Source organism: Lissotriton vulgaris, chromosome 1_1, assembly GCF_964263255.1.
Source record: "Lissotriton vulgaris chromosome 1_1, aLisVul1.2, whole genome shotgun sequence".
Lineage (NCBI taxonomy): Eukaryota > Metazoa > Chordata > Amphibia > Caudata > Salamandridae > Lissotriton > Lissotriton vulgaris.
In genome coordinates, this window is record NC_141685.1 from 48084600 (window position 1) to 48111804 (window position 27205).

Sequence of the window (27205 nt, forward strand, 5' to 3'; positions counted from 1 at the left end):
CGAGCCTATAACAAGTCGAGCTTTCAAGTGGCTTCTGCCTGCCACCCTCGTACTACCCAGGGTGTGACGTAACATCAGACATGCTGACTGTGGATGTGGGGGAACCAGATTTGAGTCTCCGCATCGGCTTAACAGCCTGTGATTCTGGCCTATCACTTTTCCTCCCTGTGAAATGAAATGAAATGATTACGCTCTTGTATAGCGCACGACTACCCGTAGGCATCTCGGCGCTTGCTTAGGGAACCCGTCCTGGTATTCCCCTGTGAGATAACCCCAACAGGGCATCCGCAAGGTGAAAGCCAGGCATCCCGCCGTGAGTGGCCGTCGTGGAGATTAAGCAAGCTATTGCCCAGTGTTGCAGAGTGTGAACTCGTGATTCAAGTAGGCACGAAGCGAGAATTATCGAGTCCATGGACATATGGACTCAAGACCCTGTCGGGAATTGAACCCTGGTCCCGGGCTGACCACTGCTTCAGGGTCTGCCTCCTCTAACCAGTGAGCCACACTTCTCCGCATGGCAACAGACCATACGTAAGTAAGAAATCCTTGCTGAAGCTCAGCATAGTTTCAGATTGAACCATAGTACTGAAATGGCTCTGGAGGTCGCATCAGAAGAGATCAGATCTATCTTGGATAATGATGGAAAGAAGGTTATGGTTCTCCGCGGTCTGTCTGCGGCCTTCAATACAGTGAGTCATTCATGGTGTCCTCATCAATTGTTTAGTCCAAATTGGGATTCACGGACCAGCTCTGGACCTTTGTCTCTTTTCTTTCCAACAGGGAATAGCTTGTTTGTCTTGGGTATTTCAGGTCAATCTTTCTCGTTACTGGAAGCAAGGGAAAAAGCAGACCACCTCAAAGGACAGCTGCCTATTGACCATCCAATAAAAGATAGATGTACACACGATTGTTGAGAAGTAACACATATATTTCATTTAAAACAGTCAGAAATACATATTCCACATTTAGATGGTACTCATAGTTCTTCATTGCTGAAATCAATCTTGAGCTGTATTTTATGTTTGTTCAGAAGCGTTTCTCCTACCAAGGCTTCATCAGGGCAAATAAATGTAATGTATGTCAAAGGAACGTGGTAAGAAGAGTAATTCTTCAGAATAGGTAGTAGTAGTCAGTAGTATCCTCATCAATTATTCTTGGAAAAAGTACTTCCACTTTGTGTCTTCCCTAAGGCCAAAGACAAATATTATCAATCCTGGCACAGTTATCACATGAGTACGAGTGCACCTCACATCTTAAACATGTGATCCCCTCCTGATATTTCCAAGAGAGTATGTGCCAAGTACACCATGCCGTTATAGAGGGGTTATCTAGGTGCGGCGCCTGCCATTTCTGTTCGTTACTCTCGACCAAATTGATGAGGATACTGCTGACTACTACTACCTATTCTGAAGAATTACTCTTCTTACCACCTGGGGTCCCCGTGCCTGCTTTCCATTGCTGCTGTGACTTCACCCTTGTATGGGACATTGGAACTCGTGCTCTTCTATTTTCCTCATCACTGTTGTAACTTGTGATGTTTTACTTTTCTCATTCCCATTTGTTTTCCTCTGTTGTTGTTATTTCCTGTATTTATTCAGCCACTCTGCCCACTCGCCTTCCCACCATTTTGCTTTCCCTCTCACTTCCCGCTTCTAGCAGAGCCCAGCCCACTGCCTAGGACCTACATATGGAGGCCGTAGCATTCCACAGGCAAGCACGTCCATGCTCGTCCATGCCTGGACTGCGCCCAGCACCAGGAACTCTGCCCCTTCCACCCCGTACTGCTACAATGCCGCAGACCTCTGATCCATGGATCCCGGGCTCGTCGCCAACAGCCACTGCTGCAGGAAAGGACTCGTGACCTGGTTGTTCGAATAATGAGATCACCACACAGCACTCCAGTGCCATGAGAGCCTCACCGACCAACTCAGACCCACACCAACTGACGACACACGCAACCTAGGCATCGCCCTAAACAGCGAACTGACCATGAAACAACAAATCAAAGCAGTCTCCTCCTCCTGCTTCCACACCCTTCACATGCTCCGCAGAATTAGCAGATGGATTCCAGTCAACACTAGCCGTGAGCGGAGTTGGCGCAGTGCCACTACGCGGAGTTCCTCGGAGTTATGAAAAAAATCTGTGGAAGAGGATCCCACATCCTACGGCCAGCAGAGGGCTCCGTGTGCCCGGGACGGGGGGTCCCTCGTGCCCGTGCAGGCTCCCAGATCCCCCCGGTATGGCTGGGTTGAAAAGCAGGCACCGGGGCCTGGGCCTGGATTTCGGGCAGGGTCTGGGGTGTGTGAGCCTCTGTCCTGTAGCCTGCCAAGGGTCTGTCTGCCCTGGACAGCGGTCCCTGGTGCCCGGGAAGGCGCCCCCTCACCCCCAGCCTGGCTGCGTTCAGAAGCGGGGACCGGTTCCTGGGCCTGGGCTCCGGCAGACTGTGGGGTGCGGGAGCCCATGTCCTGTGGCCAGCCGAGGGTCTGGGTATCCATCACAGGGGACCATCGGGCCAGGGCAGGCCTCTTCCTCTTCGCCTGCATGTCAAGGTGATCGCTGGCCCCAGATCAAAGTTCCCTCGGGGAGGCCCCCCCTTGCAGCTCATGCCCGAGACCGAGTCCATGAGCCCTTCAAAGGGCAGGCATGAACCCATCTGGTCGCGCCTTTCTCCTCGGTCATCTGGTCGCACGCAATGATTTCCAATGGGGCGACCAGATGGCTGGGCCGTCCTGGAAGTCCTGATGAGGGCTCATCCCTGATCCCAGCCAGGGCTCCAGGAGGTCGGCGCCTCCGTGACTTGGGTCCCCTCCGTCACTTGCTGCGCCCAGGTTCCAGAAAGAAGGGTAGTTTTCCTCCGGATTACTAGAGACAGGGTACTCTGAAACCCCTCTCGGCCAGGTGGTCCTCAGCTGGTGACGAGATGAGCTAGGGCCAGGTGAAAACCTCCCCCCCACCCTAGCCTTCATCCTCTGTTCCACCATGGGCCTGGGGCCCATCGGGCCTTCCCCAGCTCGGGTGGGTTCAGGAGCCCTTGGTGGCCCTGGGAAGGAGGGTGCCCTCTCCACCCTGGGGTCCATCCTCGGGCCTGCCGCGTTGCAGGGTGCCCAGGACGCAGGCCAGTGGAGGCCTCCCTTGCTCGTGCCGGCCCGGGACCTCCAGCCAGGCCCAAGGGACCAGGCTCCGTCCCCCTGCTCCGCCATAGTCCCAGGACTGGGTTCCATAGGGCCCAGGCAGGCCTCCCTCCTTCTTTGCCTGCCTGTCAAGGTGCCTGGGGTACCCCCAGGTTGGAGGTCCTTCGGGGACCCCCATCCGCAGCCCCGGGCACCAGGCCAAGTCTGGGTCTCTGAGCCCCCGGGATGCAGAGGTCCTCAGCCTGCCAATGGGCAGGTGAGAGCCCTCCTGTGAAGGCTCAGGGTGGGCAGATCGACATCCTTTGGGCCCAGCCATCTGGTCGCGTTTTTTCCCCTCGGCCATCTGGTCGCGAACAATGCTTTCCAATGTGGCGACTAGATGGCCGGGCTGCCCAGTTCTGATGAGGGCTCATTTGCCTCCCCAATCCCAGCCAGGGCTCCAGGAGGTCAGGCACATCTGTGCCTTGGGTCCCCTCAGTCTTGCGGTGCATACGGGTTACCAGAAAGGGGGGTACCCTTCCTCCGGATTACTAGGGTCAGGGTACTCCAGACCGACCTCGGTCAGGCGGTCCTCAGCCGGCAACCGGATGGGCTAGGACCGGGCAAAAACCTCCCTCCTGCCCGGGGTGCCGTCCTCCAGGTCCACAGCGTGGCAAAGTGCCCGGGACAGGCTCCATCGGGGGGTCCTCCCATGGGTGTCCAGGCCTGAGAGCAAAGACCTGGGTGCCCTCCCCCAGCTTCAACCTCCCCTCCGCCCTGGGCATGGGCTCGTTCGGCCTTCCTCAGCTCAGCTAGGCTCAGGAGCCCTCACCAGGGCCCTTGGTGGCCCTGGGGTGGAGGGGCCTGTGGAAGCCTCCCCTCCGCGTGCTGGCCCGGAACCTCAGGCCGGGCCCAGGGGACTGGGCTCCACCCCCCTGCTCCGCCGTGGTCCCAGGACGGGGTCCGTCGGGCCTGGGCAGGCCTCTCTCCTGATTTGCCTGCCTGTCAAGGTCCCTGGGGAGCCCCGGGTTGGAGGTCCGCTGGGGACTCCCATCCGCAGCCCTGGATCCAAGGCCCAGCTGGGGTTTCCGAGCCCCCGGGACGCAGAGCCCACAAGCCCTACACAGGGCAGACGGGAGCCTTCCTGCGATGGCTCGGGCAGGCAGATTGTCGTCCTTCGGGCCCGGCCATCTGGTCGTGCTTTTCCCCTCGGCCATCTGGTTGCCCGCAATGCTTTCCAATGGGGCGACCAGATGGCCGGGCTGCAGTGGAAGTCCCGATGAGGGCTCATTTACCTCCCCGATCCCAGCAGGGCTCCAGGAAGTCGGGCACATCCGTGCCTTCAGTCCCCTCAGTCTTGCTTACAAGTTACCAGACAGGGGGGTACCCTTCCTCCGGATTATTAGGGACAGGGTACTCCGGAATCCCTCTCAGTCAGGTGGTCCTCAGCCGGCGTCTGGATGGGCCAGGACGTCACCCAGGCTGGGGCTCCATCCCTTGGACCAACGTGTGGTATGATGCTCAGGATGGGGCCCCGTGAACCCAAGGAGGCATCCCCTGGGCGCAGGAGCCCTGATGGGGTGCAGGGGCCCTGGGCTCAGTCTCTCAGCCAGCCACTCCATCAGGGGGCATGAAACGGTATTCCGCTGGGCCAAGGGAGCCCCCCTCGCTTGGCTGGGTTCAGGAGCTCAAGGGCCCCCGACACCGGGCTTCGTCCTCAGACTTTCTGCGTGGCAGGGCACCCGGGACGGTGTCCCACGGGCCCGGGTAGGCTTCCCCTGTGGCTCTGGGAATGGGAGCCCCGGCAGGGCCTCTGGGACCAGCCGGCTCCCCCAGGTCGGGTGCTCCAGCTCTGGGCCCTGTCCCCCAGCCTGCTCTATGCCGAAGGCCCAAGACGGGGTTCCTTCGTGTCTGGGGCGCCCCCCTTGCTGGCTGGTTTCAGGAGCTCCATCTGGGGGTTGTGAGGGCCCCGGTGAGGGTGGCCTCCACACCCCGGTCTCTGTCCTCGGGCCTGCCATGTGGGAGGCTGCCCTGGACTTGTCCCGCAGCCCAGGAAGGCTTCCCCTGTGTGTCCGGACCCAGGAGCCCCAGCTGGGTCCAGGGCCCAGCCGGGCCCCGGGTCAGGTGCTCCAGCCTTGGACCCCGTCCCCCGGCCTGTCACTATGCCAAAGGCCCAAGACTGGGTTCTTTCTTGTCCGGGGAACCCCCTTCGCTTCATTGGGTTCAGGAGGTCTGTCCGGGGTCTTGGGAGTGTGGCCACCCCACCCTGGGCTCCGTACTCAGGTTGCCCCAGACGGTGTCCCACGGGCCTGGGTAAGCTTACCCTGCGCCTCGGGCCCGGGCACCCTGGCTGTGTCCAGGGGCCCCTCTATGCCCTGGGCCGGGTACTCCAGCCCTGGGCCGCGTCCCCCGGCCTGCTGCTATGCCAAAGGTACCAGATGGGGTTCTGTCGTGCCAGGGGAGCCTCCCTCACTTGGCTGGGTTCAGGAGCTCCGTCCGAGGCCCCTGAGGGCCGTGGGGAGGGCAGCCTCCCCACACAGGGCTCCGTCCTCGGGCCTGCCATGTGGCAGGGTGCCCAGAATGGGGTCCTGCGAGCCCGGGAAGGCTTCCCTTGCTTCTCTGGGTCCGGGAGCCCTTGGCTGGTTGGGTGCTCCAGCCCTGGGTCCCATCCCCTGGCCTGCCACTATGCCAAAGACCCGAGTCCAGGTTCTGTAGTTCCCGGGGAGCCCCCCTCGCGTGGCTGGGTTCAGGTGCTCTGTCTGGGCCCAAGAGGGACCCAGGGAGGGTGGCCTCCCCACTCCGGGCTCCGTCCTTGGGCCATCCTTGTGGCAGGGTGCCTGGGACGGGGTCCTGCGCCCAGGGAGGCATTCCCGGCGCCTCTGGGCCCGGGAGCCCCAGCTGGGTCCAGGGTCCCTGCCGGGTCCTGGGTCAGGTGCTCAAGTCCCTTGGCCTACCGCTATGGCAAGGGCCCGGGGGTCCGTCGGTCCCATGCAGACCTCCCCCTCTTCTCCTGCTTGTCAAGGTGTCTGAGGGCCCAGGGTCAGAGGGCCCGTCTGCTCCCCCCTTGCATCCCCATGGCTTAGGCCTAGCAGGGCCCTGGGCCTCCGGGCCTCCGGGCCCACATGCCTCTGCGCTCTTTAGTAAGGGCACAGAGCGACCAGATGGCCGCCCTTTGCGCCCGGCTATCTGGTCGCGCCTTTCCCCTCAGCCATCTGGTCACGCCTTTCCCCTCTGCCATCTGGTCGCGCCTTTCTCCTCTGCCATCGGGTCATGCAACATAGGCAAGAAATTGCAGACCTAATAACAGATGCCCACTTGGACGTCCTGTTGATCACGGAAACCTGGACGGATGGTGCCTCGGATCCTGACTTGGTTATAGCAGTCCCTAGTGGGTTTACCATACATAGACAGGATAGAGTAGGCCAGCGGGGGGGCGGGGTAGCAATTATTGTCAGAGATCATTTCCCTATTAGGACCTCACCGATACCATCTACATGTTGCGAAGCCTTACTATTTAGTTTTAAGCTCACACCCCTCTTCAATTTTAAAGGCGTACTGGTATATCACCCACCTGGAGCACGTACCCCCTTTTTACTCAGCCTTGGGTCTATATTGGAATCCATAGCCCTTGAAGATCACTTTGCAGTGCTAGGCGATTTTAATTTCCACCTTGAATCAAGTAGCGACACAGATACTGCATGCCTCTTAGCGGACATGGAAACTTTAGGTCTGTATCAACGCATCTCTGCCCCTACCCATGACGCTGGTCACACTCTCGACGGCATTTTTACTAAGATTGAGTCGCTACATATTGCAGATGTCATTCCCCTGGCATGGACCGATCACCACGCCATTTTAAGTTATTTAGCTATCCCCGACGCCCCTAAGAGGAGGGCTGTTAACAATAGCCCCATACAGGTGAGAGCATGGAAGGACATAAAGGTGGGGACACTGAACACATTTTTGGTCAGAACATCGCCATTGCTGTCAGATGACCCTACTGTCGCCACAAATCAGTTCAACACCTGGCTTAATCAGGCCACACTTGACCTAGCGCCCTTAAAATCTCCCAGAATCGAGCCTCCCCTAGTGCTCCCTGGTTTTCGGATGAACTCAAAAAACAGAAACAGTTAAATAAACAAAGAGAAAGACTTTGGCGGAAGCGCTACGACCTAGAAAGTAAATCACTATACAAAGATTCTCTTGCCCGGTACAAACAGATGATCGCAGAGGCGAAAAGAGCCTACTATGCCGCACAAATTGAGACCGCCAAAAACTCGTGCAAAGAGTTATTCGACATCACTAAACGCTTGTCCGGTGGCACGCACGACCTTACACCACCTCCCTCACAACAGCTTTGCGATGCCTTATCTGATTTTTTTTTTAAAAAGGTTAACAACATCAATCAGGCTTTTTCCTCAAATACGGACTCTACCCCATTATCCTCGCCCTCCACCTTACGGGATAACACACTCACCCGCTTTGTCGATCTTACTATGGATCAGACAAGGAACATTATTTCAAGGATAAAATCAGGTTCTGCACTAGACCCGTGTCCACTTAATGTTCTTATGCCAGTTATGGACACGTTGATACCGTCATAACTCATGTTTGCAACACTATGTTTCGCTCCGGAATTTTTCCGGCTTCTTTGAAACATACGTTGGTCAAACCTCTCTTAAAGAAAGCTAATTTGAATAAAGATGACCTGAAAAACTATCGTCCGATAGCCAGCCTTCCTTTCCTGGCTAAGGTACTAGAAAAAGCCATGAACCAGCAACTGTCGGAATTTGTGGAGCAGCACCAGTTGCTCGACAATACCCAGTTCGGATTCCGCAGATGTCATGGCACGGAAACTGCCCTCCTAAAGGCTGCGGATGACATCAGACCCATACGAGACCAGGGGGGGACAGCACTCCTGGTATTGTTGGATCTTTCGGCGGCCTTCGACACGGTCGACCACAACATCTTAGTAGACCGTGTCGAAAGATTGGGGGTCCAGAAAACTGCTCTGGACTCGCTTGTATCGTTTCTGGCCAATAGATCACAGGCAGTATCTCTAGGACCCTACCAATCATCTAAGGTGTCTCTGCCGTGTGGGGTCCCTCAAGGCTCATCCCTGAGTCCGACACTATTTAATATCTACGTGTCGGACCTTGCAAGTGTCATCAAAGCATTTGGGATGAGCCTGACCTCCTACGCCGATGACACCCAATTGGTACTGGCTATCAAAGGGAACGGTGAGGAAGTGGCCAATCGATTCACGAGAGGAATGATGGTAATAGGTGACTGGATGGCCACGAATTGTCTGAAACTTAATTCAGAAAAAACTGAAGTGGTCATCTTCGGTCACCTCTCCCCGGGCTGGTCTCCTGTCTGGTGGCCTCCTTCTTTCGGTCTCCCGCCTAGTCCAGCCAGCAAAGTGAGAAATCTAGGCGTCATCTTTGATGTTGGCCTCAACTTTATGGCACATGCGAATGAAACTGCGGCTTCAGCTCATATGAAATTGAGAATGATTAGGAAAATACTACCTTTCCTACCGAACACAGCCGAACACAGCCGGGAAAACACTGGTCAGCTCACTAGTCCTGTCCTCTTTGGACTATTGTAATGCTCTATTTTTAAATGCTCAAGCCCGAGTGACAAATAAGATGCAGTCAATCCAAAATGCAGCCGCACGAATGCTGGCTGGGATCCCCAAGTTCGCACCTGTCACAAACATCATTAGGGATCTCCATTGGCTCCCGATACGCAGCCGTATCAAATTCAAATCGCTGTGTATTGTTTACAAATCACTCAATAATCAAGGTCCCCACTTTCTCAAACAGAATCTTCTCCACCATGTTCCATCCCGATCTCTTCGTTCCTCTCATCAGAACTTCTTGGCTGTGCCTCGTACCAGAACAGTCACATGGGGCGACAGGCGTTTCTTGGTTGCCGCGCCTAAACTCTGGAACACCCTTCCTGCAAATATTCGAGCAAGTTCCTCCCTGTTCGTATTCCGCAAACAGCTAAAGACGTGGTTATTTAACCAATAGCCTGTATTTCCTCTTTACCCCAGTTGCTGATCTATGCCCTTAATTAGCGCCGAGACGCCCACGGGTATTCGCCGCGCTCTACAAATGTCAATAAATAAATAAATAAATGCTTTCCCCCTCGGCCATCTGGTCACGCCTTTACCCTCTGCCATCTGGTTGCGCCTTCCCTCTCGGCCATCTGGCCATCTGGTTGCGTGCGATGGTTTCCAGTGGGGCGACCAGATGGCCGGGCTTCCCTTGACGTCCCGATGATGGCTTATTTGCCTCCCCGATCCCAGTGAGGGCTCTAGGAGGTCGTGCACATTTGCGCCTTGGGTCCCCTCTGTCACCTAGAGCACATGGATTACTAGAAAGGGGTAATTTTTCCTCTGGATTACTAAGGAGAGGGCCAGGCATACCTCCGTGAGGTCTGGTGATTCTGAGACAGGAGAGGGCAGGACCCGGGCCCACCCGCCGGGGCCCGGGTCCACGCCTGCCTCTTCCCGATGGGCATTTTTTCTCCGAGCCTGCTTGCCCCAGGAACAGATAGGGCCGGCGATTCCGAGACAGTGGAAGGCAGGACCTGGACCCTCCCCCCAGGGCCGGGTCCACGCCTGCCTCTCCGCCTCTTCCCAATGGGCCTATCCTCCAAGCCTGCTGGCCCCGGGAGCAGGCAGGGCAGCGAAGCTGGCATCCTCTGCACAGGGCGGCCTGCCAGGGGAGGCCACAGCAGTATTCTGATTGATTGGGCACTCGTCTGTTTAGGGATGGGCTGCTTGGTCAGCCTCAGCTGCTGTTTTTTAAGCACAGAGCTTCCACCCCGCATATACCGGTGACTTGAGGGCCTGCCGCCTGGTGGGAGGCCCTGCAACATACCCAGCAGAGTGAAGGCCGAGCGGCCCCGGTAGCTCGTGCCCCCCAGTGGTCTGACCCGAGCGGAAGGGGTCGTGTGGCACCAGGCACTTTGACGCTGCCACCCAGCAGGTATGTATGCCCTGCGTGCTAGGCTGTCACCCTTCTCCGCCCAGCACATTTTGGCAGCAGCTCGGAACGACTGTTCAGAGGGGTGCCGCACCGCCAGGCTTCAGCACCCCTGTGTCTCGCTCAGGCTGCTCCTCAGCCTTCCACTCCTTTCCGGGGTAGATGGCTGGGCCCGCCGATGCCTGTACGACCGCACCTCTGCACTCCTCCAGCGAGCCCTCCACTCAGGTGGGCGGGCTCTTTCCCCCAGCAGGCTCTCGAGAGGGAGGGGTGTGCGAAGGTTGTCATTCGGGGAGATGGGCACGCAGCTCTCGAATCCACCCTATCAACACGTGCGGCTACCTGGTTGATCCTGCCAGTAGCATATGCTTGTCTCAAGGATTAAGCCATACACGTGTAAGTACACATGGCCGGTACAGTGAAAGTGCAAATGGCTCATTAAATCAGTTATGGTTCCTTTTATCACTCCAACTGTTACTTGTATAACTGTGGTAATTCTAGAGCTAATAAATGCCGACGAGCGCCGACCTCCCGGGATATGTGCATTTATCAGACCAAGACCAATCCGGGCTCTCCCGGCCGCTTGGTACTCTAGATAACCTTGAGTCGATCGCACTTCCCCATGATGACGACGATACAGTCGGATGTCTGCCCTATCAACTTTCAATGGTACTTTCTATGCCTACCATGGTGACCCCGGGAAATAGGGAATCAGGGTTCGATTCCGGAGAGGGAGCCGGGAAGGCAGCAGACGTGCAAATTACTCACTCCCAACTCGGGGAGATCATGACAAAAATAACAATTCAGGACTCTTATGAGGCCCTGTAATTGGAAAGAGTACACTTTAAATCCTTTAACGAGGATCTATTGGAGGGCAAGTCTGGTGCCAGCAGCCGCGGTAATTCCAGCTCCAAAAGCGAATATTAAAGTTGCTGCAGTTAAAAAGCTGGTAGTTGGATCTTGGGTTCGAGCTGGCGGTCCGCCGCGAGGCGAGCTACCTCCTGTCCAGCCCCTGCCTATCGACACCCCCTTGATGCTCTTGACTGAGTGTCCTAGGGGTCTGAAGCATTTACGTTGAAAACATTTGAGTGTTCAAAGCAGGCAAGTCACCTGAATACTTCAGCTAGGAATAATGGAATAGGACTCCGGTTCTATTTTGTTTTATTTTTGGATTGGGGCCATGATTAAGAGGGACGGCCGGGGCATTCGTATTGTGCCACTAGAGGTGAAATTCTTGGACCAGTGCAAGACAAACTAAAGTGAAAGCATTTGCCAGGAATGTTTTCATTAATCAAGAACGAAAGTCAGAGGTTCGAAGACGATCAGATACCGTTATAGTTCCGACCATAAACTATGCTGACTAGCGATCCGGGTACGTTATTTCCATGACCCGCCAAGCAGCTTCCGGGAAACCAAAGTCTTTGGGTTATGGGGGGGGAGTATGGTTGCAAAGCTGAAACTTGAAGGAATTGAAGGAAGGGCACCACCAGGAGTGGAGCCTGAGCCCTAATTTGACTCAACACAGGACACCTCACCCGACCCAGACATGGAGAGAATTGACAGATTGATAGCTCTTTCTCGATTCTGTGCGTGGTGGTGCATGGCTGTTCTTAGTTGGTGGAACCGATTTGTCTGGTTGATTCCGATAACGAATGAGACTCCTCCATGCTAACGAGTTACGCGACCCCAGCAGTTGGCGTCCAACTTCTTAGAGGGACAAGGGTGTTCAGCTACACAAGATTGAGCAATAACAGATCTGTGATGAGCTAAGATGTCCGGGGCTACACACGCGCTACACTGAGTGGATTAGTGTGTGTCTACCCTTTGCCGACAGGTGCGGGTAACTCACTGAACCTTTTTTCGGGACAGGGATTGGGGATTGCAATTATTTCCCATGAACATGGAATTCCCAGTAAATGCGGGTCCTAAGCTCGCGTCGATTAAGTCCCTGCCCTTTGTACACACTGCTCGTCGGTACTACCGACATATGGACTAAATAAATAAACTAATCTAAATGAGTGTGGAAATGTTTACTAAAAGTATACCTTACACCCAGTCTGCGGGAGGGAGGGCCTGCAGCTAAAGTTGTACCATTAATTCCTCATCGAATTTCAATCCCTGAAATATTCTGTTGTTATGTTATGTTATGTTATTTTTACTTATACCGCGCACAGCTGCCCCAGCAAAGGGGGGTCCTGGCGCTTTGATAAGGTAGACACAACACAACACCGCTAAAGAGACAAGAGGCCACAGAAACAGCGTAAAGGCTAAACAAAAAGGAAGGTCTTGATGGCGCGCCTGAACTGAAGAAGGTCATCCATAGCCCAGATCTGAGGCGGGAGGGAGTTCCACCAATTCGCCGCAAGCACTCGAAAAGAGCGGCCACCAGCTCTACACAGCCTGAAACGCGGGACCACTGCCAGATTCTGACCTAAAGATCTAAGGGTACGCAGGGGTTCATACAATGTAAGAAGATTCTCCAGAATTTGAGGAGACGTACCCTTGAGGATTTTAAACGCAAGGCAAAGAGCCTTGAATTTATTCCTCTGACTTACAGGGAGCCAATGAAGGGAATGCAGAGATTTAGAGACCGAGCACCGCCTAGGCAGACCTATCACCACTCTGGCTGCAGCATTTTGAACTCGCTGCAGCCGGATAAGTTCTGCCTGATTAATTCCAGCTAAAAGTGAGCTGGCATAATCCAGCCGAGACAGCACTGATGCTTGAACCACCAGTTGTCTGGTGGAGGCATCAAAGAATTTAAGGATTGGTCTAAGTCCTGAGGTAATTGGAATTTTTATGGTCAATTGTGTCCCCTAACGTAGACCCCAGGGCTCCATGTACGAGTTTCAAGTACATGTAATTTCCCTCCACAACTGAATCTGAAGACGCAAATACATTTGCGTCCAACGTTAACATGTCCTCTATCAGATCCACCATGAATGGATCGATAATTCAGTTCCTAAGTATGCCGTGCCACCGTCTTTATGTGGTGCACTTTCACGTTTTCCTGGCTCCGCCGAGCTAGGCCCTGATTTCTGTCTTCAAGCAACTTCTGCCTCTGCCTCTGAAAGCTGCAGCATGGAGACGCATCCCTGACCTCTGCCTTACTTCCTGCCAAGCGAGCGGTGCCCGGCTCGGCCTGGTCTGCCTGCCAAAAACAGTATTTTGCCTTCAAGTTATCAGCGTAGCCAGCTCAGCTCCTCGAAAACACATTCCTGTCTAGTGAAATACGAAAACATATCCCCGGCTGCAGAGCAAAGAGCAAGTCTCCCTGTCTTCGTGCAAGTAATTTACAGTTCCCGTTACCATGGTAGGCCCCTGGCTTCGAGCATCCGCATGTAGACCCGCAGACACCTAGACACGCATACATTCAGTATAGAATAGCCTCTGCCCAAGAGACCTTTTCCTCTAGATTAAACATCCTCCAAATACTAGATATCAGATATGTTTAGGGACAGGTCGATCTGACATGCCAGACTTCTGTCTCTTCTACTAGTGTTAAAAGTCAGACTCTTAGCTTCCTCCCGCTGCACGTCAATCACACGTCATATTAGCTGCACGCGCATCCAGGCCATAGGTTTCAGCTGACTCTGCAAGAATTCTCTAAGCATCCACCCACTTATGACACTTTTCTGTGACGTTTCTAGTTCACGCCTCTGTGCACACCCATGTTCACGCCTTTTTGCCACGCACATGTGTTCTTATCATATACATTTCACTTGTCACGCCTACTGTATTCAATACTATTGTGTCATTTTACTATATATGTCATGTACTGTGAATAAATCGTTGACATCTTTTCCTGCCATCATTGCATACCCGAACCCTTGTATTGATGGACTAGATCTCCATTGACTCGAGTCATTTAGTCATTTTATGATTAAAGCCCTTACGACTCAGACACCACGGACTCTGCCTCTCATTTGATTGAGCTATTCTTTTGTAACCTGTCTGAAATTATATGGAAAAACAGTATACGGTAAAATATTTACCACATAATTTGGCGCCCGAATAGGGACCCCTCCCCCACCCCACGCGCCAGCGATGCGTCGCAGGCTCTGCCCCCGACTACAGCTGTGACAGACCCCATGCGCATCTGCAGGATTTCCTGTATCTCCCTCAGGCCTACGGAGGCGACGGAGACTGCGGCCGACATCCAGACGAGGCGGTGAGGAGTGCGGAGGATCCCGACCAGAGCCCAGCCGAGAGAGCAGTGTCCGAGGTATCGAGAGGCCCACCTGTAGTGTCGAGGCGCATGCGTAGTGCGCAGCAGAAGCAGTGACGTCAGTCCAGTCCAGTCGAGTTTCCGAGGCCTTCCGTTCTGTGCTTCCCGGTGAGTACCGTTGCTGGGGACGCATCTAGACGGGTGCATTAATTTGTGGCTCGGCCTGGTCTGCCTGCCAAAAACAGTATTTTGCCTTCAAGTTATCAGCGTAGCCAGCTCAGCTCCTCGAAAACACATTCCTGTCTAGTGAAATACGAAAACATATCCCCGGCTGCAGAGCAAAGAGGAAAACAGTATACGGTAAAATATTTACCACATAATTTGGCGCCCGAATAGGGACCCCTCCCCCACCCCACGCGCCGGCGATGCGTCGCAGGCTCTGCCCCCGACTACAGCTGTGACGGACCCCATGCGCATCTGCAGGATTTCCTGTATCTCCCTCAGGCCTACGGAGGCGACGGAGACTGCGGCCGACATCCAGACGAGGCGGTGAGGAGTGCGGAGGATCCCGACCAGAGCCCAGCCGAGAGAGCAGTGTCCGAGGTATCGAGAGGCCCACCTGTAGTGTCGAGGCGCATGCGTAGTGCGCAGCAGAAGCAGTGACGTCAGTCCAGTCCAGTCTAGTTTCCGAGGCCTTCCGTTCTGTGCTTCCCGGTGAGTACCGTTGCTGGGGACGCATCTAGACGAGTGCATTAATTTGCGGCTCGGCCGGTCTAGACGGGTGCATTAATTTGTGTCCGGTCAAGACGGGTTTGGGTACGCAGACCGGGTCTGCACTGTTTTAGCAGTGTATCTGTACTGTTTAGCAGTGCATCCAGTATTGAATTATCAAGTTATTGTGGTTCGTTTCAAAATGTTTCAATGTGTTTTAATGTTGTGGTATGAGTGATTGTTCGCATTTTTACTGTGTTTATTGTGTGTAGTGTCTAGATCGAGGTAGCGATGCCTTTATTCTCTAAACTGAAACAGATAGGAACTAGGAAAGGGATACTTGAGGAAGCCGTTCCCATCCCACCCCGGGACACTCCCGGATATTTTATGTACCACAAGCACGGCTTAGATGCCATATTATTTCTCGACTTGTGGGTGGAATACACTAAAGACTTAGCAGAGAATCAGAGATGGCCCGTTACAGGGACATGGGATGCCGAGTGCATCATGAGAGTAGAGGAAGCGTTGTGGAAAAAGAAAGCCAGACAGTCATAGAAAGATGCCATTGAATTATGGCGTAAAGAATCACATAGACGGACAGAGAAAGCACTCAGAAAGGCAGAGAAAAGTAGAGAGGATTCTGACAAAGCCAAAGAAAAAGAACTACTAGAAGAAGGAGAACGAGTTAGAATGGAACAACACGACAGACAGAGTAACGCCATTATGACAGGACTGTATCCAGTCCTGGCCGAGGGCCTGCCCAAGGCGACCCCGGAAACACCGTAAAATCTGCCCCCTCCATTGGTTCCGACTAAATTACGTCACAAGACCGCAGCAGATATTTTCCTTTCATCCTATTTAGACGACGTAGCTCCCGCCTATACTAATGCACCCGCCCATGTACCACCTGCTGACGTTAACCTACCCCATGATCATCAGCCCCCGGGTCCGCAACAGCAGACCCCTCCCGCACCGCTTCCTGCACCCTTACCCGTTGTTCCCCCTGGTATTCAACAACTACATCCACTTAATCCTTTTGGGACTGGCACGGTCCAGGTTCCAACTACGTTACAGCCGATACCGACCCTACAGCCAGGTTATGCCCAAGCCTCCGCCTCAGGAGGTGCTACAGGAGGTTATCGCACCCCGCCCCAGATACATCGAGTGACAATGAGAGAATTCGCAATGTCGCGGACACCTAAAGGAGCCCCGGCCGAACAGCTTAAAGAACAGCTTACAGATTGTAGATATGACACAGTGCCTGGTAAAACAGGACCCATGTTGTTAGCGTCTCTACGTTTAAGACGTGTTACAGATTATTTAATGTTATTACCAGAAATGCCAGACCATCTAGACAATTTGTATCATTTTATTAGAACAGGAGAAAGATCGGAGAGTGTTGGTGAAGCCATGTCACGTCAGAAAGTTGAGAACAAAGGTTTAATTATGAGATTTTTGGTTAATTGTTTGATAAGGGAACAAGATCAGGTAGGCTTTCCACAAGATGAGATGGCTAGATTGATCAGATGGAGCCAGAATATTTCGGAGGGTAAACATGATAAAGAGAGATGTGTACATGCTATGGTTAGGAAGATCCGTAAAGAAATAATAGCAATACATGCCCGTCGAGAATCTGAAGAGCCACTCGAATCAGACGATCAGGACTCCTCGCAAGAGGATGAACCAGAGGATTCAGCAGAAACATCGCAACAGTCAGATAGAAAAATGGTGGCATATGTAGGTAGAGAGAAACTCCCTAGACAGTATCCTCTTGATAGGCCCTTCGACAGACCCATTCGTTTAGAAAACAAGAAACGTTACCTTTGCCCGATACCAGAGCGATGTACCCTTGAACATGTATTCCAAATTACTGACAAAGTACTGAAAGAAAGAGTAGGTTATCACGAACTCAATACCCTACGTGATCAGGAACTAGCCCGGTCCGCAGTACAGTGGGCCAGAGATGACAGCATATATAAAGACGATTCAGTAGTGCAAACATTTTTAAGTCTTACTCCAGAAGAACAGCGACTAGCTGGTATATACATGACCCAACACCTCATTATACAATACGAAAACCAAGCATCTGATCCAGGTCCGTTATATAGTTTATTGCAAGACTTACTCCTGAGAAGATGGAGAGGTCTAGGTACCGATCTAATTGAAACGATTTTAGAACAACGTCATAAATATAGAACTTTCTTGACTCCACATCTTGTTTCCGTTCCACCCCCAGTCAGGCAGCCATATCACTTTGACAAACAGAATCCTTTACGAGAAGTACATCCAATCCGGAACCCTGATGATACCTTTGCACGTGTGTATGTATACACGCCCATAACTAAGATGGAACTATTGGAAATGAAGAAAATAGTGCCCAGTCATGATAAAGACCCTGCAGGTTTCCACCGTGAAATAAAAGACATGTTACTCATGGGAGATTATACCTATCCCGACATTATGAAAATATTGAAAGTGTTATTGCCAGCCGGTATTTACGAGAAACTCAAAGAAAAAGAATGGGAGGTGGGAGACAAAAAGATTGATTGGGCTGCATTAGAAGCCGAAGAAACGACTCGAACCCCAGGTTTAGGTCTTGGTGATAAAACTAAAGCATTACCAGGATTGTTAGTACAGGTTTTGCCAAGATAGTTAGCAACTAAAAAGGAGGACTGGGATGCAATCTCAGCCTGCAAACAGAAACCCGACGAAGACACTAGTGATTTTTATTCCCGGTTTGAGAAATGTTTTATTATTAATAGTGGCCTGAAAACAAGTAGCGAGTCATACCCACACCTTTTTGTATCCAAATTAGTTGAGAATTCCCTGCCCCAGGTTAATAACCGTGTACTGAAAGTCGAGAGCACATGGCAAGCTAATTCGCCTTCCCAAATGTTACAAATGTTACAGTATCACCAGAACAGAATTAGAGAAGAACATGATCACGAACAGAGACGCATGAAAGACACGAAAATGAAAGTACTAGTTGCTCAGTCAGTTCCAGCTGACGGTCATAAAAGGGGTACGACACAATCCAATAATTCAAATCCAGCAGCTCCTGTTAAAGGGATATGCAACTATTGTAAACAGCCAGGTCACTATGTAAACGATTGTGCAGTTTTGAAACACAACATAGCTACAGGTAAAACTAAAGAGAGACCGCGTCCTCCTAGACAGGACCAGGTCCAACAACACGCTCCACAGAATGTCCAGCCTATGCAGGTTCCACAACAGACTGTAGCAATGCCACAGCCACAGCCCATTGCCGCAACACAACATGTCACACAGCAGATGTACCAGTATGCACAATCTGACTACCCCGATTACCAGCAATACACATGAAATAGCCTAGAGAGGGAGGTTGGCTTGCCCCTTATCGAGGTTCCTGTAGATCAAGAAGGCCCTTAGGTACACAGTCAGGTATTAGGGAAGGATAGAAAGTTTTTAATTGACACAGGGGCAAGCAGGACAACAATCAGTCACGACGAGGTTCCAGGGGCACCCCTCTCAGGCTCACAGAATGTTTCCCTTGGTTTTTCAGGAAAGCCTATTGTTAATGAAGTATCGAAACCAGTTCCCCTTGCAGTTGGTCCATTGTCCCGCACTACAGATTTATTGCTCACGAAATCATGCCCAGAAAACTTACTTGGTATAAAGACCCTGAAGGCTCTAGGAGCTGTAATTTGTTGTTCTCCGGAAGGAGTAAGGTTGTTCCTTCGTGATTTCAAAGGCCATTATGTATTGAGAGATTTTGACCCCAGGTTACAGAATGTTCCTGCACATTTATGGGCAAAAGGCCCCACTGATGTAGGTTGTATGCACATTACTCCATATCGTGTCACACTCAAGCCAGGAGTAGTACTACCACGCATTCGACAATACAAGTTACCACCAGATGCTGTAGTGGCTTTACTGAAAATCATTGACGAGCTCATTGCACAAGGAGTGGTTGTAGAAACCGACTCCAATGTTTGTAATTCCCCTATCATTCCAATTCTTAAACGTACTGATCCAAATGCACCTCCAGTTTATCGATTAGTTATCGATTTACGAGAATTGAATAAATGCATTGTACCACAATATCCCGTGGTCCCAGACATTTCATCCCTATTGACAGCTATTGATTCCGAAGCGACGTTCTTTACTGTAATTGACCTCAAGAACGCCTTCTTTAGTGTTCCTATTGACCCGGAAAGCCAATATCTTTTCGGATTCTGTTTAAATGGCCGAAGCTTCAAATTTGCACGCGCACCTCAAGGATTCACGGAAAGCCCCAGCATCTACAGCCAAGCATTAAAACAACAACTTGACAGTATTCACATGCCTGCCAACACTGCCCTACTCCAATACGTCGATGATCTATTGATCACCGCCCGTAGTGAACCAGAATGTGAACAAGCATCACTGACAGTTTTACTTTTCCTGGCGGACAAGGGACACAAGGTGTCTCCTTCGAAGCTACAATTCTGTGTTCAGCAAGTGGTGTACCTTGGGCACTTGCTGACCAAGTGGGGTAGGCAGCTGACACCTGAACGAATTCAGTTAATTGCACATCTTCCGCAACCCAAGACACAGAAAGAAGTACGAGCCTTTATTGGACTCACTTCTTATTGCAGACAATGGATTCCACAATATGCATTTCTAGCTAAACCACTCATACAGTTGACAACACAGGAGGCAGCGTCTTCGTCTGTTCTCCCATGGACTCAGGAACATACACAAGCTTTTGACGAATTAAAGAAAGCCTTATGTCAAGCACCAGTTCTAGCGACACCATGTTACACCAAACCTTTTACACTTTTTGTCACTGAACGCGATGGCACAGCGTTGTCGGTTCTCACTCAGTTACAAGCAGACAAATACAGACCGTGTGCTTATTTTTCGAGCACATTGGATCCAGTAGCTCAGGCCTTGCCTGCATGCTTAAAGTCAGTTGCAGCTACAGCTCTAGCAATCAGACAAAGCGACTCCATTGTATTAGGACATCAATTGACAGTACAAGTTCCACATTCTGTAGAGGTTCTTTTAAACAGAACACAGACTCAACACTTGACTGTAGCACGACTGACAGGTTATGAATTGACGTTATTCCAGCCACACATAGAAATCAGACGCTGTAATACACTGAATCCTGCTACACTTTTGCCATCGAGCACAACAGACCCCACTCTACATGACTGCGTGGAGGTAGTTGACACAGTTACGAAACCCAGACAAGACTTGACAGATGTCGCATTACCCGATCCAGACCTGACACTTTATGTGGATGGTTCATGTTTAAGAACAAGTACAGGAGAGTTAGTGGCTGCGTATGCAGTGACCACTGAAACTGATGTCATAGAAACACATCGCATTGATACCCTGTCTGCCCAAGCAGCAAAGCTCATCGCTCTGACCCAAGCCTGTATACGAGCCAAGAACAAGAAAGTAAATATATACACAGATTCACGTTATGCATTCGGAGTTGTTCACGACTTCGGTGTACTCTGGCAAGAAAGAGGTTTCTTGACCTCTCACGGAGCCAAGATACAACATGGCCCCCTCATTCAAGCTCTGTTAGAAGCAATACATTTGCCTACAGCTATAGCTATCATGAAGTGTAAGGCACATACAAAAGTCACAGACAAGATTTCTCAGGGTAACGACTTTGCAGATCGTATAGCGAAACATACAGCACTGACTCATACTCAAACGACGGACATGACCAAGACAGACACGACTTCACAGACACATTGCATGACAGTCAGGGACCCCACACAAGATGTCATTGACATACAGACACATGCCACTCCAGATGAAATAAAGAAATGGGCTGAACAAGGAGGGGTCCAGACAGACCAGGGATGGATGACGAGGGGAAAGACCACATGGTTTCTTCCCGATTCTATGGTTCAAGTTATCATTAACACAGCACATAGTCCAGCACATTTAGGAGAAAAAGCCATGTTAGACAGTGTACAGAATCTTTGGTTCAACAAGCATTTACGAGCAGCAGCTAAACAGAAAGTGCGTACCTGCATGATCTGTTGTCAGTTCAATCCAGGAAAAGGGATTCCCGTAGAGCAAGGTGGATTCCATCCTCCCGACTATCCTTTTGAAGTCCTCCAGATGGATTATATCCAGATGGACAGATGCCGAGGATTTAAGTATGTCCTCGTAGTTGTTTGTGCCCTATCCCGATGGACAGAAGCATATCCCGTCCCAGATTACACTGCCCCGACCACTGCCAGGCAGTTGGTTCGTGAGTTTTTCCCTCGATACGGTTTGCCCCGTGTCGTGTATTCAGATAACGGTCAACCATTCTCATCCGAACTCATGAAGCAGGTCTCTCTTCTATTGGGATACCAGTGGAAGTTTCACTGTGTCCGGCATCCTGAGGCAGCAGGTCTCGTGGAGCGACACAATCAGACTCTGAAAACTCGCCTTGCAAAAGTATGTAAAGAGAAGGGAGTAGATTGGATAGTAGCATTGCCAGTTGCACTTTTCTATATGAGAATGGTAGCTCACTCTAGGACAGGGCTATCCCCGTATGAGGTGGTCTTCGGTAGACCTCCTAATATGTGGGGGACGCCTCTGCCGCGAAAGATTACTGATGTTGATAGTACTATGTTGACAGATTACCTTGCTTCCTTGATGTCTGCACTACAATCATGTCGTTCACAGGTCGCGGCAGCCTTCCCAGACAACACCGAGGTGAAGCCCCATGAATTGGTTCCAGGCGATGTAGTGGTCGTTCGCAATTTTGACAGATCAAGCCCGTTGGAGCCCCGCTGGAAGGAGCCGAAGATTGTTTTGTTAACAACAAGGACTGCAGTGAAAATAGAGGGGAGGAAGGGGTGGGTGCACTCCAGTCACGTCAAGCGCTTTCATGGACTTCCGCCAAAATCCGAATCCCAGAACTCCCACGTACCAGTGACTGATACCAAACTTCCCCTTCTAGAGAAAACTCCCCAAGAGGAGTATCGCCAGAAACTGAGGTCTAGTAAGTCAGACAGTTTAATTGTTTAAGTCCCCCCCTGGGTGAAGCGGTTAGGCAGTTCTGACAATGTATAAGATAGACCCAAATAGAGAGAGAGATAGTCAGGAGACCAAGAAACGAAAATATTGTAAAAGTCTCCGGAGCAGATGCGTCTGCACATTACTTATTATGTTTTTTCTGAGTCTTACGATTATTGCCTTAAGTTGGATGCTTTATATGTATTTTCCTCTTGCACATTTTTCTAATAATACTGCAGAACACACGTTTAGTGCTCTACCCCCTCACGAATTGTCTTATCGACTTGCACTGCGCAACAATACATTCATTCGTATGTTACATCATTCTCACCAGATCAACAATGCTACTAATTGTTGGATATGTGGCCGACTCCCTCCCTACCAGAACTATAAGGGAGCTCTGCCTCTTTTTCCTTACCCGTTTACACATAATGGTTCCTGTGGTGCCTGGTTTAGTTTAATATCTTCTATAGACACTGACTCTAGGGTTTCCCAAGGCAATTGGATATGGGGAAATCTGAACACAGTCATGAACAAAGCATGTTTCCCGAACGAAGAGGGTCTTCCACAAATGACAGGGACAGATCTAGAAAACGAAGTATATGGATTAGGCAATTTTACACTTAACCTCATGATTCTAAATGTTCAGTCAGAAACCAGTCCAGATTTGCCATCCATATCAGTTCTACCAGCGAAAGGTGTATTATGTGTCAGAAAGAATGGTTCAGTACATCTGGGTCACAGTGACTGTACTACTGTGGTCGAATTCAGTGATCAAGGCAAGTCTACATTCAAAGCTTCCCGACACTCCTACTTTATATGTGGTCAGACAGCTTATGTCCGTTTACCTCCAGACTGGGATGGTACCTGTTTCATTGCATTCTTATTGCCACCAGTATTCCTAGCCCCATCTGACTATCACAGGAATTCCCGCCTTAATATTGTTAGACACAGAAGAGACCTCCCAATAGTTGATCAGACTGAAACTACATGGGAACAATATACAGATTTCAATAAAGGATTCTTTCCTTATCTAGGAACTGTCTCCAATAGTAAACTGATACGCAAATTAACCAGAATACTCGAAGCAGTAGTGAATGAGACTACTTCAGCTTTGGGCAACTTAACAGAGGAGCAGTCTGCTATGAGACTTGTTGTTCTTCAGAACCACCTTGTCCTTGACGTCATCCTGGCCGATAGGGGCGGGGCTTGTAGAGTCATCGGATCCAGTTGCTGCGTATTTATTCCAAATAATGCGCCATCAGTCTATAAAGCCATTACCCGACTACACGAGATTGCTCATCTGATACACCAGAACCCAGGCTCCTGGACTTGGTCCGGTTGGCTCTGGAGTGTAGTAACAGCCTGGGGATGGAAACTACTGTCATTCCTAGGAATTATATTGGCCATAGTCTTCAGTTGTTGCCTATGTTTACAATGTGGGCCAGCGATTTGCGGCTTGTGCGCCACAGCTTGTGTTCCCCATTCAAATGCACGTTCCCATTCCAGAAGAAAGAAAGAAGAGCAAATGATGTTATATGAACAGATTGATGGTCTCATGACCATCGACATATCATGAAGGGTCCGTAGGGGACAAGGAGGGGATGAGGTAATTGGAATTTTTATGGTCAATTGTGTCCCCTAACGTAGACCCCAACGGCTCCATGTACGAGTTTCAAGTACATGTAATTTCCCCCCACAACTGAATCTGAAGACGCAAATACATTTGCGTCCAACGTTAACATGTCCTCTATCAGATCCACCATGAATGGATCGATAATTCAGTTCCTAAGTATGCCGTGCCACCGTCTTTATGTGGTGCACTTTCACGTTTTCCTGGCTCCGCCGAGCTAGGCCCTGATTTCTGTCTTCAAGCCACTTCTGCCTCTGCCTCTGAAAGCTGCAGCATGGAGACGCATCCCTGACCTCTGCCTTACTTCCTGCCAAGCGAGCGGTGCCCCGCTCGGCCTGGTCTGCCTGCCAAAAACAGTATTTTGCCTTCAAGTTATCAGCGTAGCCAGCTCAGCTCCTCGAAAACACATTCCTGTCTAGTGAAATACGAAAACATATCCCCGGCTGCAGAGCAAAGAGCAAGTCTCCCTGTCTTCGTGCAAGTAATTTACAGTTCCCGTTACCATGGTAGGCCCCTGGCTTCGAGCATCCGCATGTAGACCCGCAGACACCTAGACACGCATACATTCAGTATAGAATAGCCTCTGCCCAAGAGACCGTTTCCTCTAGATTAAACATCCTCCAAATACTAGATATCAGATATGTTTAGGGACAGGTCGATCTGACATGCCAGACTTCTGTCTCTTCTACTAGTGTTAAAAGTCAGACTCTTAGCTTCCTCCCGCTGCACGTCACTCACACGTCATATTAGCTGCGCGCGCATCCAGGCCATAGGTTTCAGCTGACTCTGCAAGAATTCTCTAAGCATCCACCCACTTATGACACTTTTCTGTGACGTTTCTAGTTCACGCCTCTGTGCACACCCATGTTCACGCCTTTTTGCTACGCACATGTGTTCTTATCATATACATTTCACTTGTCACGCCTACTGTATTCAATACTATTGTGTCATTTTACTATATATGTCATGTACTGTGAATAAATCGTTGACATCTTTTCCTGCCATCATTGCATACCCGAACCCTTGTATTGATGGACTAGATCTCCATTGACTCGAGTCATTTAGTCATTTTATGATTAAAGCCCTTACGACTCAGACACCACGGACTCTGCCTCTCATTTGATTGAGCTATTCTTTTGTAACCTGTCTGAAATTATATGGAATCACAGTATACGGTAAAATATTTACCACAGTCCTCTAATGATGCCATAACAGGAGGCTGCCACCTTCTTAGTATGACAAATAAAACTGAGGGTTGGGTCAAGCCAGACCCCAAGATTTTTTATCTCCGATGCTTGAGGAGGGGTCAACCCCAGTTCAGGAGGCCACCACTTGTCACCCCACAACCCCACCTGCTTGCCGACCACCATGACCTCAGTCTTCTTGGTGTTTAACTAGAGACAGTTGGAATTCGTTCAGTTGGCCACTGCCCGTAAACCATCACGGAACCTGGGAGCTTCCATATCTGAGTCCCCACTCAGCGTGACCGCCAGCTGCGTGTCGTCTGCATATGAGACCATCGTCAAGCCCCATTGCTTGACGATCGCAGCTAGGTACATTAATATGTACCTTGATTCCAATCTCCTTAATTGGAGCTGTCTGTTTCCTCCCATTTGGCTTTTGGGGACAGCATCAATGTCAGAATATACTAAATCCTTTGTGTTACCTTGATGACATTGATTAATATGTCCTGCTACTGGGTAGCTTTGGTCATCATTTGCAAATGCTCTAAGATGTTGTAGTATTCTGTTGTGAACTATGTGTATAGTGCAGCTCACATATCGTTCCTGGAAAGTACCTTCCAGCACATACACCGCAAAATCACTTTTGCAGTTATATGTACCTGTGATATCAATCGATGTTACTCTGAGGTACTCCCCTGCATCGTTTTTACACATAGCATGGCCCTGCCCCGTGCTCAAGGACTATTGGTCTAAGATCTTGACCTTGGTGAATCAGATTGTAGGGAGGTCGGCCACCCCATCCCCTGAACTGGGTATTTTGGGTTATGTTAAGGATACACCGCCCAAATCAAGAAAATTGCATGCACTACTCTTCCTTTTTGCTAAAAGAGAGGTGTAAGAATCCAGGAAACAGGTAAAATTCAAGAAGCTTTATTCAGCAGCACAGCATCATGTAAGCAGCTTCAAAGTCCAGGTACAACTGACTCAAAGATGCAGAATGCATCACTAGGAAAGTTCTGAGAACCAGAACACAATGAACCAGGTCTCATGCCATTGAAGGGGAAGTAATAAAAGGCAAGAAATATAATGCAGGATGTAACAACAGGTGGCAATACACTGGGGCAGACGAAGAGCGCCATCAATAAAGGGCTGGCTTGCCGATGTCTCTTATGGACACACACAGTTGGAAACATTTTGGGAACCCGTGCCAAAAACTTCTCTACCTCGTGACATTTTGGAGCATGGGGTACAGAGGCAACAAAATGAGGATGGGGCTGACAATGTGGCATATATGTGACTACTGGGGTAGAGAAAATAGATATAGGATAACTAAGAATAATAATGGAATAAGCCGCTACTGCTATAACCCTGGTGTAAGACGGAGAAAACGGAATGGATATATACAAGATTGCATGCCGATGTAGCAACCCCAAAGGTGTGTATGCTACTGAAATTGTGTATAAATATACTGCCATTGTGGGCCCCTCGAACCTGAATAGCTGACTAAATGTGTGTACCTTTATTGTTGAGATGACATGATCATATGTGGAATACTTGTACTCTTATATGACACATGTTTGCACCATGACTCATGACAGATGTGACAAATAACTGGCTTGTTATGTTGTTAATATGCTTGGTATTTTATCAAAATGCTAATAAAAAGAATATTTAAAAAAGGTATGTGAATCTATGAGCAGTAGGGCACAAATGTGCATTGTGTTGTACATTGATGAGTATTATGAAGTTCTTACTATTGGCTTTGACATGGCCGGATTTCATCCTGTTTTCTGACTCTGCTTGGCTTCAGCTTTTCTGCGTGAACAGCAATGCTTGCAAGTTGTTTCGGTTAATCACATTCAAGGATTGTTTTGTGAGAGATTGTTTTAGGCTTTTGTGAGCTTCGTCAAGATAAAGGCTGGAACATGCGAGATTTGAGAGGGAACGTGAGAACATTGGAATGCTTGCTAGGAACCTGGCCAGTTCTGGTAAGATTCCTCTGGCGCGGGGTCAGGTTTCTCTCGAACCTTCTAGTGTGTTTTGAGAGTATAAAGCTGAGGGTTGTTGACTTAGAGACCGGGATTTTGGAATCCGAACTTGGACGGACGCTTCTACTTCAAGACAGAAGCCTGGCTGCTGAGCTCTTAACCCTGGCTGTGTGAATCCCCCGGTCAGGAGTGGGCTAAGATGCAGATACAGTGTTTGCACCAGGTGAAGTGTTGAGTTTTGATTATTGCCTTTGTGGTGCTTGGCCAGCGGCTTTGATCATTTGAGGTGTTTTCTTTCTGATGTGTGAGTTGAGGTGCACATCCAAAGTAATCATTTGATGTATCTAGTGTATATATATCATTCATCAGAAAGGACATTCAGTATATTTGCTTGAGACTTATCTCATTTTATTTGCT

At 50.3% G+C, this 27205-nt stretch overlaps 1 protein-coding gene and 1 pseudogene across 1 annotated transcript in view; one reads left to right on the top strand and one right to left on the bottom strand.

The window, feature by feature from the left end:
- The window catches only part of LOC147737166 (uncharacterized), a 498742-nt gene that overhangs the window by 343083 nt on the left and 128454 nt on the right, over positions 1-27205 (bottom strand). The gene's annotated exons all lie outside the window — the stretch shown is intronic.
- On the top strand, positions 10448-12204 carry LOC147737169 (18S ribosomal RNA; annotated as a pseudogene).